The sequence below is a fragment of the Sphaeramia orbicularis genome, chromosome 16 (genome assembly GCF_902148855.1).
Source record: "Sphaeramia orbicularis chromosome 16, fSphaOr1.1, whole genome shotgun sequence".
Lineage (NCBI taxonomy): Eukaryota > Metazoa > Chordata > Actinopteri > Kurtiformes > Apogonidae > Sphaeramia > Sphaeramia orbicularis.
The window spans coordinates 38,171,587-38,187,270 of record NC_043972.1 but is presented as its reverse complement, the minus strand read 5'-3'; the positions used below and the strand labels follow the sequence as shown (position 1 = coordinate 38,187,270).

At 35.4% G+C, this 15,684-nt stretch overlaps 1 pseudogene; it reads left to right on the top strand.

The window, feature by feature from the left end:
* The first annotated feature begins 2,063 nt into the window (after positions 1-2,063).
* On the top strand, positions 2,064-15,419 carry LOC115435811 (meprin A subunit beta-like; annotated as a pseudogene).
* Positions 15,420-15,684: the final 265 nt, after the last annotated feature.

The following is a 15,684-nucleotide window of genomic DNA, read 5'->3' as shown; positions in this document are numbered from 1 at the left end:
CTTTGGGTCTATTTTAAAAATAAATATTTAGATATAAAAGAGAAACTATTTTTCAGATAAAACATATTTTTATATTATTTTTATACAAAAATCTGCATGGAACACGGTAAAAAGGAAAAATTACGCACTACTATTTTTTTTAATATCTTTTTATTCTCTCACAGGTACATTCTGGGAATCGAGCTAATTATGCAAGGAAGAGTGTTTCACAAAAATGGCCGCTGTTGCAAAATCACTTGCAATTTATTTGTTTTTAAATGGGCAAGTTCTGCATGTAACGCAAGTGGACACGATGGATAACGCGCAAAACTAGGAATGAGACTGAGATTCATGAAAAACTTGTATGTCTGGATGAGAAAAACCAGTAGGTTTGACAAATTTAACACAATGTCTTTATTTACAGTACAGTGGTATATAAGACTATTTCAAGAGATGATTTCCAGATAAAATGCACTGACACCTAGGCAGCTTTTCCTGTCCCAATTTTGGTCCTATTTTTGATCCCAATATTTGATTAAAGATTCATTAATTCTGGAATGGCTCAGAGCAAGAGGATAACTTTTTTGCATTTATCTGAGGTCATCATTAGGTACATCCTGGGGGGGAATATGTCTACATTTCTCTTTTATTATTGGGTCTAAAAAGCTTGTGACAACCTGGCTCTGAGGTTGGACAAAAAGTGCAATAAGTGCAATTTTTACAACATTGTACCTCAACTTATCATTTACACAGGTGCATTACAGATTGCAGTGGACCTACACAGGCACAGTACATTTAGCAATAGATATAATATTGTTAAAATTGTTTAGTTTAGACTTTGGAATTTGGACTTTTCATTATTTCTAGGTTATTATGCTATTATTTTAAATGGTCTGATCTACGTGAGCTCAAATTTGGCTAAAATGAGTTTGATACCCTTGACTGATAATACCTTCAGGGTAATTTTTCCACTTTGTAAATTCATCCCATGGTCCAGATTGGAACCTTTGGTGGGCCGCTTTTGGTCCACGGGTCATATGTTTGCAACTCCTGCTCTGAGTCAACATCAGTGATCTCATGAGACAATCATGATTTCTTAGTTAGGTGTTTATTCTATTGTATGTTGGTTTTGCTTTGGAACCCATGGTGATACTGACTGAACAAGTTTTCTTTCATTCTTTTCATGTCATACTCAGGTTGTTGATATGAAGTGAATAAATCTTTCCATCTTTTAAAACTGCATATGCAGATATGGATGATGGCTGGTATCTGCAAAGTATGAATAGATTTTAGAAAGCGCTACAAAATGTTATACAGGCAATAGGGACAAGTTGGTATGGTAAGGGTTAAATTATAACATTTTCCATTCTGTCAGTCAGCAATCATCAGCAAGATAATGATTAAGTAGAGGGTCCACTGTCCAGGGACCAGTGCTGGTTTTATATTATGTGCATATCAGCAGCATTTACCAGTTATTTGCTGTTTCCCTCAGGAGCAAAGGCACTGTGAGTTTCAACAGGTCTCAATGCATGTTTCAGATCTTTGACGTGGTTTTGTTTGTACAGTCAGATTGTGTGCTGTTCAGTCTTGTTTTTTGTTTTGTTGTCATTTTGGCACCGTAAAGCATTGTACCTTCCAGATCTTAAGTTCTTTGTGTGGGTGTATATCTGTTAAGATCTGCATGCCGGTACATAGTGTACACATACTTGATCTCATTTCTTTCTCGTATTAATCTTAGTATATAAAAAATACAAGTAAAAATAACACAATAAGGTTTGTTTTTAATAACTGATAAATGTAGCTTCATAGATATGTTTATCAGTTCTAAACGTACAAAAATGTGAATATGTTCTTGAACAGGAAATGTACTTTTGTACAATTCTACTGGTGACTTTTACTTTACAGCAGGCATCTGCCTCGGTAAGCATATTCTATTTATTTACTTCATATTCACGTTGTCAGTTTTGCTCATTAACATGACTACAGTGAACAGATTCTGTGTAAAATAACTCAGATTTATCCACTTGTGCCCACAGCCGACTTCCTCAGTACAAGGTGACATAAAGTAGACTAAGATACCCTTATTGTAATAAATTGCCCGATACTTAATACAAGAAATCCACCAGCAGTCTCTCTGATTTGATTTGATAATGAGGTGATAAATTATTCATTTTACCAGTTCGCTGTGATTAACTGTAGAATAAGTGGAATCAAAGCACAGAAAGAACTTTTCACTCCTATTTAGCAAAGTCAGTGTGGAGTCTTTTCTTGATTCTTTCCAGTGTTTTAACAGAAGGCGATGGAGTTGAAGACAGAGATCGAAATATAGCAGCGATAAACAAAGGTATGTTTAAAGAACCTCATGATTTTAACTTCTTTTCACAGTTTGGATCCTTAGAAGAAAATAACTGTACTCCCCCCCCTTTTTTAGATCTGAACTTACACGAGGGAGACATAGCGACTGTGAATCCTTGCTGCCACTTATTAAAAAACTTAAACGATACTTCACCTGCAGTGGGTATAAGTTAATATTCTTGTATGGTTTCAAAGGGCCGTGATAGGAACATCCAATTGGCAGATGAGTTCAAATGGGACATTCCTGTTCCGTATGTGTTGGACGACAGCCTTGGTAATGTTTCTCTTTTTGCAGCTGTAGATTAAGTTATGTGGTTGAGTGTAAATGTTTTCTTTTTTCTTTTAATTTGGCCTTTTTGACTGTCCTTTAAATGCAGACCTCAATGCTAAAGGGGTTGTTCTTCGGCCTTTTGACCATATACGACTGAAGACTTGCGTAGACTTCAAACCCTGGGAAGATGAACCAAACTACATCAAGGTCATCAAAGCAGAAGGGTGAATATCAGTCCGTTCTGTTCTTTACTGTGTGTTATGTTTTAGCCTGATGTGAGCTTACATTTGCCTCTTTTACAATTTCTTCTAGAGCAACACACTCACCATACTTACTGTGTCATCAGCGCTGTGAACCTCCTCTCTAGTGGCTTTTCCATTGGACATCTGTGAAAACTTTACCAAGATTTACTAAATGTCAAAAAAACAAAAGTGTGTAATGTCGGTTTTTCCATTAAATCACAACTGTGATGATTTGTTTATACATTATCAGGAAAAGTCATTTCAAAAACATGGCGACAAACATAAATATTGTGTTGATTTACAGATATATTCATTATTATTATTATTATTATTATTATTATTATTATTATTATTATTATTATTATTATTATTATCATTATTATTATTATTATTATTATTATTACCCCTCTATCCTGTACTAAATTCAAAAATGATTCCGTTTCCTGGTGTGTCCACACATACCGCACCATGTTTCTTTTAAAACTCTTCTTCACTTATTGTAATGTCAACATCTGTTTTTTTTTTTTGTTTTTTTTTTTTTTTATTCATGTGACTCTATTGCAGTTTTGTGTGATATACCAATTGCGCTCTGCCCAAAAAACACCTCTTGCCAGCATTAAAACATTTCATTGGAAAAACAAGAGTTTGGGCAAAATTGTTGTTTTTCCATTAGGTACATTTTTGAGGGTCAATGGAAAACTGATTACACTCACTCTCATTTTTTTCTCTACAATAGATGTTGGTCATAAGTTGGAAATCAAAACACAGGAAACCAAAGTCTCTCCATTGGACAGTGGTGTGATCACCATGGCATTGTGGTGCATGAGATTCTTCATGCTCTGGGCTTTTGGCATGAACACTCTAGATATGACAGAGATGACTACCTGACCATTATCTGGGAAAACATTAAAGAAGGTTTTTATTAAATTACAGATGAAAAGATTTGTCTTGCCTCAATCTGTCATATTTCTGAACATTGCTATTCACCTTTTTTAGGAAAGGAGCACAATTTCTTAAAGCACAGTTCAGACACGACTACCACACTTGGGACAAAGTATGATTATACGTCTGTGATGCACTATGGTAAAGATGCCTTCTCTAATGGCAATGGATCCACAATTATCACAAATCTGCCCGAGTACCAGGACAAAATTGGTCAAACACTGGAAATGAGTTTTAATGACGTTGTGAAGCTACGAAAGCTGTACAACTGCAGTAAGTACATGCATCAAAGAACAGCCACAGTGAGATCAGTGTCGTATAGTAATAAAGTAATAATACTTCACTACTGTACACTAGTGAGTTTTGGGAGAATTTGTACTTTACTGAGTATTTTTTATTACCCCGCCACCCAAAGGGGACGCAAGGGGTATTGTTTTTGGTTTGGTTTGGTTTGGTTTGGTTTGGTTTGGTTTGTTTGTTTGTTTGTTTGTTTGTTTGTTTGTTTGTTTGTTTGTTTGATTTTTAACACTCCAGCAGCAAAACTATTGATTGAATTAATACCAAATTTGGTTTATAGATTTCCAGTGACCCAGAATAGATCTGATTACATTTTGAGAAAAGTAGGTCAAAGTAAAACAAATTTCTGAATTTTTAAAATCTTTTTTTTTCCCCATTTACTTTTAATGGGCAAAATTTCAAATGTCTGTAGCAGCAAAACTCGTGTGTGAATTCCTACCAAATTTGGTTTATAGATTGCCAGTGACACAGAATAGATGTCATTACATTTTGGGAAAATTAGGTTAAAATTTTTAATTTTTAAGAATTTTTGTAACCGTTTTTTTTCTCCCATTTACTTACAATGGGGGAAATTTCACATGTCTGTAGCAGCAAAACTATTGGTTGAATTCATACCAAATAGATTGCCAGTTACCCCAAATGGATCTCATTACATTTTGGGAACAGTAGGTCAAAGTTCCAATTTTTTATGAATTTTTAACATCTTCCCAATTACTTATAATGGGCAAAATACCTGCGAGGGGGCGGGGTTTGTTATACATTGCGCCACTTGTTTTGTTTACTGTCACTTTTACTTCACTACATTTCCTAAATCAGTTGCATACTTCTACTCTGATACATTTTTAATGCACAGTATGGTTACTTGTTATAAAAAATAAATTAAAGGAATTTGATTTTTTCACCGCTGAGATTATCAATGACTGCAGCAAAGTCAGGAAACTGATTTGTCATTGGGCCTAATCACATAATGAACAAATGCAAATGACGGTCCACACTCAACCTGTCAGCAATATTGTTGATGTTAGCAGCAGCGTAATATTTCAAACTCTGACCGCCTTTGGTGGTTCTTAACATTTACTTATAATGTTACTTTCATTACTTGAGTACATTTAATTATAGATTACCTGATATCTTTAAGTACAGTAAATACTAGATACTTAAAAACTTTAACTTGAGTAGAATTTCAGTAGGTGACTTGAACTTCTGCCAGACTAGTTTTTTGGTAGGGTACCTGTACTTCTAATAAAGCGTGACTTTCCAGTACTTCATACCACACTGGTTGAGATATAATAAATCCTGTCCTTGCATGTGTCTTTCTAAGCGTCTGCAGCAGCCTTTGTGGAGTCCTGTAGCTTTGAGGATGACACGGTGTGTGGTATGACTCTATGTGCCTTTGGAAACATACGCTGGGAGAGAGTTAACAGCACGAAAACTGGTCCTGTGTCTGACCACACGAATTTGAGTTCACAGAGAGGTAGGACTGGTCCAGGCCTCATGTTTAAAACCTAGACCTGGGACATGTGGTCTCTTTTGCAGCAGCAGTCATCTAATTGCAGTTTTCACCTGATTACAGTCAAATATTAACAATAAGATGGTACTAAAGGATTAACTGTCTGGAAAATGTGCAAGTCTGTACAAAATTTCTAAGCTACTTGTTGTTGATTTACTTCAGTCTGGCTGATACACACACTAATACCCTCACTAATGCTAGCTACCAGTGTTGGACTTTTAGTAACTCATTACTTAAAGGTCAGGGGTTTGTAATATTTACAGGCATGAAGGAAGATATTATCACATGTAAATGTTTTACAACCGGTGGCATCCAGTTTACCATCACCTAATATTTTTGGTTGTGCACCAGAGTTAATATCCTGAACTGACAAAACCATACGAAGGACCAATCGCAAGGGACTTATATTCATTTGCCAGAATCAGGATTAGGACAGAACACTGAAATCTGCAACACCACTACGAGATGTCACTAAAATCACAGATATCTACGACTTATGCAGTTTATAAAGGATCTGAAAATGAACTGTCTGGATCACAGAGGAACTCATAATAATCATATAATATAATCAATAATCATAGTAATACTGTTGACTTTTTATTGTGCGTTCACAGAAAACCAGACAGAATCTACTTTCAGAAATGGCACTAGAGAAGACCAAGGTGTTGTTTCTTCTATCAAAAGATATGATGTATTATAGAGTTTTCTGTGGAGTAGTTTCTCATCAGTATTTGTTTTATATCACGTAGATGCCGGCTTCTTTATGCACTGCAGCACCCGTTCTGGAAAAGAGGGGGATGGTGCAAAAATGCAGAGTGGACAGATGAAGCCAAAGAAACAGTTTCAGTGTCTTCAGTTTTTCTATTTCCACAGTGGAGGAGATAAAGACCAACTAAATATCTGGATCAGAGAGAATGATGAGAAAGTAAAGGCATATCTACTGGGCCAAATCACAGGTGAGGTTTACATCTATAGACCAAAACTAAATAACTGCAGAACCTCTAATTGTATCTATGTGTTTTACAAAGTCAGCTAAAGTGGAATTCCATCTCCTTTTTGTCTCATTTAGTTGTTCAGAGACTGAATATATGCAGTTTTAGAACACAGGTTTGTTAGACTGTTTGCATTTGTCCGGTTGATAACATAATTGTCTTTGGACACGTGTACACAGTCAGTCAGTGAATGCAAATAAATACTCTGGAAAACACCCAAAATAACATTAGAATAAAGGGCCTTAATTTAGTAGGATTAGATACAGATATTCCAAAACTGGATCAGATCAAATTTCTGGTTGACCTCACCTGACTGATACAACAGGAGAGGCAGAAGTCTAAAACGCTGCTCTGGGCCTTTGAGGGTTCATAGATGTATTTAAAGTAGAAACAATCGCGCAGTCCAATCCAATGACAGAGCTTCAGTTTCGGCAAGGCAATGCCAATAAAATAAATAAATTAATAAAACTCTACAAATATGTGCGGTTGCTGGGTATTAACTGATAAAGACCCAAACATCCATCGGTAATCAACAAATCTGACAAAACAAATCTGATGCCACTGAGAAGCCAAGAAACTACATTTTATTTCAATCATTTAACCCAATATGTGTTTCCAGGAGCAGAAATTATCTTTATCTGATCCTAATGTATAGTAACTAGTGTAATATAATATTTGTACATAAAATTTAACTTAAATATATTGAGAGATTTGGTAGTTCAAAGGTTATTAAACATTTTGATCAGTAGATTCTTCTGGTCACCGGTGAATGTTTAAGTTTTCGAGCGTTACATGTAAATAATTGGTGTAAAATACAGTTTGTCATCTTTTCATGACTTCTCAAGACTCTGTAGTGAACGTGGAAACACTGTCATCTTCTACAACATTGATTCCCCAGTAAAACCCATGGAGTTGGATCAATGACAGTGGATGGAGACACTTAGATTATATTCAGTTAATGATAGATTTAACTGAAAAAATCACTTTTTCTTCAGTTTTCACTGTTTCTGATATAATAACCCTCAACTTTATGAATGACCTTTTATGAACATCTACATGATCAGTAAATGAAATATAGAAAAATACATGATTTTCACTGAAAAAAAATTTAAATACAGAGGATACTATTATAGTAAATGGTGATAAATCACTTAAGAAAGGTTAAATGAAGAGGAAAATTCGGTAACACTTTACTTGAAGGTCTAGTTTATAATGCATTACGCGCACATTCATAAGACATTATAAGGCATTTACAGTGCATTATAAAAGTCATTACAACAGTTTATGATCATGTAAAACAACTTATACCAAGATTAATAAAGTATTATAAGTGTAGGCATAATGTATTATAAATTCAGCTTTCATAATGTTTTATATATCCATACCAAAGTGACAACAGTGTTTGTAGGAAGAATCTCAAGTCCTGGGTTACAGAACACATTATCAATTGTATGATATTATAACACAAATATGATGACGTATGAGCAGTATCTGCTGGCTCTAAGTAAAGTGTAACTCAAAAATTATACATCAAAATGTTCTGAATAACTCTTTATTTTGCAAAAACAAAATATTAAAAGAACAGAGACAGTAAATAGAAGTGTTACATGTTGCTTTATACATAAATAAAAAATAATGTGGCAGCTCTAAATCTTTAATTCAAACACATACTTTTTTTTTCTATAAATATGAAATCCCTAAAATAGATGGGTATAGGAACCAGTGACAATACCTAACAAAAGTTCCCCACCTAAAAAAATAAATTCCTTCACACTGCTTTGGTATGGATGTATAAAACATTATAAAAGCAGAATTTATAATACATTATGCCTACACTTATAATACTTTATTAACCTTGGTATAAGTTGTTTTACATGATCATAAACTGTTGTAATGACTTTTATAATGCATTATAAATGCATTATAATGTCTTATAAATGTGCGCTTAATGCATTATAAACTAGACCTTCAAGTAAAGTGTTACCGAAAATTCATTTGGTAACTGCAACAAAAGTAGCACTGGGTCTTTATGGGTTAATTCTTTCTTTGTTTTTTTTGTTTTTTTTGTGTTTTTGTTTGGGTTTTTTTTGCTAGGTCCACCAACATTTCATTGGCAGCTCCATCATGTTCCTCTGAATGCTACCAAACCATTCCAGGTGGAGTTTGAAGTTCATAAAGGAGCAGGAAACTCCTCTGGGGGCTTTTCTCTCGATGATATCAACCTGTTTGAAACCAATTGTCCACATCATGTCTGGCGTGTCCCCGGCTTTGACCACTTCCTGACAAACAGCAGCGTTGGCTCTAGTTTGCTGAGCCCACGGTTCATAACCAGAGAGAGTTATGGATTCCAGCTTTTGGTGTACCTCTACTCCAACCACTTTGGAGTGTTTTTTCGACTGGTGTCCACAGACAACGATGAGCAGCTCCAGTGGCCATGTGCATGGAAACAGGTGACTATCTCACTGCTGGACCAGAGTCACCAGATCCAGGAGCGGATGTCGAGCCAGATCAGCATCACAACCGATTTAGAGAAAATATTCACTGGGGGTGAGTAAAAAAGACAAAGACACAGGAGTTTTGCAGTCTGAGGAAAAGTCCCTGATAATTCCAGCCTTTTACTGCACATAATAAATGGAAGTCATAACCAAAAATGGAGCTGAACTGTTGGTCATGTTATCCTCACAAAACCTCTTGCTTGAATTCCACAACATTGGTCAAAACATGAATATAAACAGGAACATCTGGAAGTCGTTAATCAGTGCTGGACTACAGTAGTGGTTCTTAACATCCAAGGACATTGGGCAACCCATAATGTTATTTCCAACAGTATTAGAGCATCCAAAGATATTAGGCAACATAGAACATTAACACTAGTATTAAACATTTTAAACATGCTCTACATCTACTCACTTCTGTCTGGTGTCTCTGGTCATACATCTATTTGCACATAACCCATAAAGACCCAAACAGCCACCAGCAACCAAAAGCATCTACTGATCTAAACTGTTTAATGCCTGTTGATCCACTAATCCTATCAATACATGTAAATAAAATGCAGTTTGTCATCTTTTTATGGTCATCAGATATGACCCATTTGGATGTTCAGAGGCTCTGTAGTGAACGTGGAAACACCATCATCTTCTACAACATTGATTCACTAGTAAAACCCATGGAGTTGGATCAATGACAGTGGATGGACACACTGGGTTTATGTTCAGTTACTGAAATATTTTATTGATAAAGTCCCTTTTTCTTTTGTTTTTTATGTTTCTGATATAATAACTCTCAACTTTAATCTAAGCTTTTATGAACATCTACATGATCAGTGAATTAAATGTACAAAAATACCTGATTTTCACTAGTAAAATGCAAAATACAGAGGATAATATAATAAATGGTAATAAATCACCTAGGAAAGGTTAAAAAGAATTCATCTGGGAACTGACAGAAAAGTAGCACTGGGTCTTTATGGGTTAAATGTCATTTGCACCTTCTTATCCTGAATATTACAGCTGGTTTTGAACCTTACAGTTCTATTTTAGCACATTACAGTTATTATCCAGGTTCTACCCAGATCTTTTTATACTTTGAATTTATTATGTATAGTGCTTACTCTTGTGTTGTATTTCTTTGTTACTCATGTTTGCTGTGGTACATCTATCTATCTATCCATCTATCTATGATGTAGGCTGGCCGTTTAGAGGTTGGAGGTCATTGAAACCAGGAAGGAGATGAGACAGAGGCAGGAGATGGCATGGTCCACAATGTTTAAAATATTTTCAATAATACCTATTTCCAACAAAATGCAAGTGCTGAAAAAGTGCAAAGGCCAAAAAAAGTATGAGTGCATACAGATGTTGGAGTAGCAGTGTCTTCTCCAGCAGTAGAACCACTACTGACGAAAAATGGGCGCCTTTTATACTGTTTTGCTAACTGGATAAAACCACTACAACTCCATAGGGAAGTTACAAATCTACATAAATTGTTAAAATTAATCTAAAACCTCCATAACTAAAACCCACAACCATAACCTATCTAAAACCCAAGCTATACACCTGAAAACTCTAACCCTAAACACCAAAGATAAATAAAAACCCATAAACCAATAAAATACACCTCCTGGTTCCCCCACACATTTCCCTGCCTTGGTCCAGGCTGGAACCTTCTTATGGCTGTTGTTCCTGCAGGGACTCTTTTTGTTGACGGACCTGGACACAAAGACAGGGTAAGTACAAACACACTAACACCATACACTAAACACTTTAAAATCCACTCACACAGACACTAAACAAAGCTAAACTTAAATATTGCACATTTACATTGCACTCCATCTTTTTGTGATCTAATTTGTGTCTCCCTTTTCTCCAGGGCCAAGCAATCATCAATTAAAATACAAGTACCACTGGATGTAAAAACTGAAAAGGAAAGACAATAAAATCAATAAACTACTTTAAAAACCAATCATGTGCAATTATTCTGTTTGTGCAAATATGTTTGTTTAAAGTACTGTGCTGTAAAACTACATGTGCAAGTTAAAATGCTTAAGTGAAAAAGGTGCCTGTATTCATACTCAACAGTGACAAACAGCTGTTTGTCACTCTATCTCTACCTCTAACTCACTCACTCACTCCATCTTGAAGAGAACGTAAACCATGTGCTTCTTTGTCATTCTTACATTCAGATAATGGAGAAACCTTTCAGTACTGGGATAATCCCAGGAAAGTGGGGCGTCTCATCAATGACACAGATGGAGGGCAGTACTACGCCGGCCCAGGTTGGGGCAATAAGAAATTCCTGTCCTTTGATGAAGTATGGTCGGGGAACTTCATAAAAGAAGGGACTGTCTTCTTCCTCCTGCACTTTGATGGTATGAGTTATAGCAGGAAAGAAAACTCTACTTTGGATTTTCTCTTAAATTTCAATTTGAGCAGCTTCATTGTTACCACATTGTTTGTTTTTATCCTTTTATCTCAAATTAACTAAGTGTCTCGAAATGGATCCTTTTGATCATTCATTGACGCTAGGCCATGCTAATGATACACCATTAGAATTAAGTGAAATATTTTGTTTTTAAAGTGATACAAGCCTTTAACACCAAGGAATATTTTTGCAGCCACTTCCAAATGAACTGTTCTCTACATTTAACCTTTCCTGAGATTTATCACCATTTACTATCATATTATCCTCTGCATTTTGTTGTGAAAGGTTTTCTTATGTTTAATTTGCTAATTTACATGTAGATGTTCACATAAATCTCAGTTTAAATTCTAAAACCTCATAAACTGAACAGAAAAACAAGTGTCTACAACTAGCGATGTTTGAGACCACAGATTTCCTTTCCCATCCGATTCCGAGTAAAATTCAGGCTGGTATCAGCGATACTGATCCAAATACCGATACGTTGAACAAATACACGTAATGATTGGAAAATCTAAAAAAAAAAGTGTATTTCAAATCATAACTTCATAAAGAATACAAGACATGAGAGTAATTATTGTTTCATTATTAAGAACTCCTATAAAAATGAAAACTTGCATATTAATCATCTTCTTGGCTTTTTGTGGAGCTAAAATAGCTCCACTCATGACTCCTTTTCTGTTCTGCCATTTTTTTCTACAGACTGGGTCAGAGTTGACTGATAAGCATGACGCAGCACACACTAACCCAGACGGAGGAAGAAGTAGTTCCCACCAAACACGTATCATTTGGACCAGATCCCAATAGTTTAGCTTCTTTCCACTGTGTTCCTGATATACATTACCACAAATGACCAAAGTATAAAAAGTATCAATACTTTGATTTGTGAATCAGTTCTAGAGTGTAAAGGTCTGGAGTCTGAGACATTGATATTTCAGTATCGATCTGCACATCACTATCTACAACCCCTGTCATTTGTCAAATACGTGGGTTTTATTGGTTAATCAGTGTTTGCAGAATGTGTTGCCTCATTCACTATGGAGTATCTGAATGTCCAAAAAAACCAAATCTGATGCCACTGAGAAGCTGAGAAACTGCATTTTATCTGAATCATTTAACCCATAAACACCCAAACATCCACCAGTGATCAAAACCATCTACTGATCTAAACTGTTTAATACCTGTTGATCTATTAATTCTATCAATACATGGAAATAATTGGTGTAAAAGGCAGATTGTCATATTTTCATGGTCATCAGATATGACCCATTTGGACGTTCAGGGGCTCCGTAGTGAACATAGAAACACAGTCATCTTCTACAACATTGATTCACCAGTAAAACCCATGGAGTTGGATCAATGACAGTGGATGGACACACTTGATTTATGTTCAGTTAATGATATATTTTGCTGGAAGTCACTTTTTCTTCATTTTTCTAAGTAAGCAAGTAAGTATGTAAGAAAATTTTATTTATAGAGCACTTTTTATAGACAGTCACAAAGTGCTTTACAGTGTGAAGTACAAATAAACAGTACAAATAAAATACAATTAAAATACCATTAAAACACATTAAAATAAAATACAATACAATACAATTCTATGTTCTGATATAATAACCTTTGAATTAACTCTGAGCTTTAATGAACCCCTACATGATCAGTGGATTAAATATAGGATAATACATGATTTTTAATGAAAAATGTTAAATACAGAGGATAATATTATAAGAAATGGTGATAAATCACTTGAGAAAGATTAAATCATTTGGAAACTGCAACAAAACTAGCACCGGGTCTTTATGGGTTACATACATATTGATAGATTTGGTAGTTCAAAGGCTACTAAACATTTTGATCAGTAGATTCTGTTGGTCACTGGTGACTGATTAAGTTTTTGAGCATCAACAGTTTAAGTCACAAATCCCAAAAAACTGAGATTTAATATTTTTTTGACAGTCTTTTTGGGTAGATTTCTTGAATGATATATGATAGGATATGAATTTTACATCATCAGATATGTTCAAATCATCATTGTTCAGATCCATTTGTTAATAAATTAAGTTATCTGATATGATAAAATGGTCGACTGACAGCTGTAAGGACCAGACATAGCCTTGTGTCTGATGGATTGTAAAGCAGTCAGTAAAGCTGCAGACAGGTGCATGTGGTGGTCCTGTGGCTCTGCTGTGTAATTGCCAGACCTTTGTTTAATTTTTACTAGTGCTGTCAAACGATTAACATTTTTAATCCGATTAATCACAGGGTTGCTGTGGATTAATTTTGATTAATCAAGATTAAATAACATTAATTTTTAATCTAGATTGATCACGTTTCATTTTGCATGAGCAAACAGACTCAAGAAAGAGGGGAATATACAGTATATGCACTTAACATGTTTGTCACAAGGTGGGTGACGCGCTAGCTGAAAACGTGCTAGCAGAATCCCCGACTAACGCATGTTTTGTGTTAATGTGGTATTTTAAACTGGAAGTGCTTTGGTGAAAAGAAAACTCCTTCCTGCAGAGTGTGTATAATACTTTGTCGGTCGACTGTTCCATCTTGTGTTTTTTTGTCCTCATATTTCCATCCAAAGGGCCAACGTGCTGTTTAGTGTCTTCCATCTTTATGGGTTGGTTCTGCTGCCTGTCACTACTGGATCAGCTGTCCATTTGCAAATGCGTGACGCTAACTCTACTCAGACAAACTGCCCCAAATGCGTTGTCAGAGACATTCAGAGTCATTGTGTGCTGCAGATGGGTTAATTGTTTTAAAGTTTTTAATCAGATTAATCGTGGTGATGGATTAATCTGCGTTAATTTTGACAGAGCAAATTTTTGTACAAAAGGAGGGACGATGTAGCAAATCCATATCTGGTAAGAGACTATGGTTCACACCACCAGTGTGTAACTGCTGCAGAACTGCTACTTACAGACATATTTGGACACTGAGCTACCCCGCTAATAATGCTAACAATGTATTTTCCTTTCATCATGGATTTAGTTTCTAAGAGAGGCGATGAGTTAAACGGTCACATGACTTTCATTTAACCAACAGACAATGAGAAAAAGAGAGACAAAGATCACACTGGAAGATTTTTCTTTGCTGTGACATATTTTGGTATGATCTACTCTAGACACTGAAACTAAAGAAACAGTTACCAGTTATGTGAAGATGTTCATTTGACCATCAATACAGATTAACTTTATGTCTATTTTGACCTAAGCCACTTCCTTCACATGTGAAAAAAAGGCTTTCTCCTATTTTCTAGATGTTGCGGGCAGCCTGAATTGATCTACATCTATAAAAGAACAAAGACAAGGATGTTACATACAGCACGTTATCATACAGAAGCGATCAAATTGATATGCATGTGATAATAAGGACGGAAATGAAAGAGAGAGACATGTTTTACTCGTTGAAATTGCTGAATTTATTAGTCCAAAAGTTTAATGTAAACCTATTAAAACTAACTAAAATAGTTTTAGATTTAAAAAAAAAAAATTGCATTCCACATGATTTGTGCCATTCACACTGTTCTAAGAAGAAGAAAAAAAACCCCTAAAATTTACCACATGATCAATTTAGAATAAAGCCAAACTACCATTATTGACAGTTATTTTAGTTTGCTTATATTATTCAGTAATAGATTGTTCTTGTAATGACTGACTTTAATTGGAGGTTTAACCACAACAGCATTTTATGGCTAATTTTCATGACGCAAACTGTCTGAAATGAGTCAATGCAAATATGTGACTAAAGCTTAAAAAGACATAGCTTTTGTATTTTGATCTACAGATTTGTCCCATCTGCGTCTGAACCACATAGACCTTCCAAAGCCTCAGATGTGGTCTGACCTGGGCCACGTGAATCTGACGCAGATAGAGGATAGAGGACCCTGCGTAGACCAATGGTAAGAGACGCAGCTTAAGATACTTTAGACATGAATAGAGGGGTGAAAGATTGCATAAAAGGTATTATGGAAAAGTGTGAGAAAGCTTGAACAGAAGTTACAAAACCAGTGACATTTGCGTCAACTCTGACAGGATTAAAGACAGCACAACTCACACAACACCATTCCAAGCATCACTGGCACTCAGGTACCTTTGGTTTTCTTTGTTACTCTGTCATCATTGTGAGGATCTGATGTGATGTAACAGCATGTGATCACCTGGTAATTCA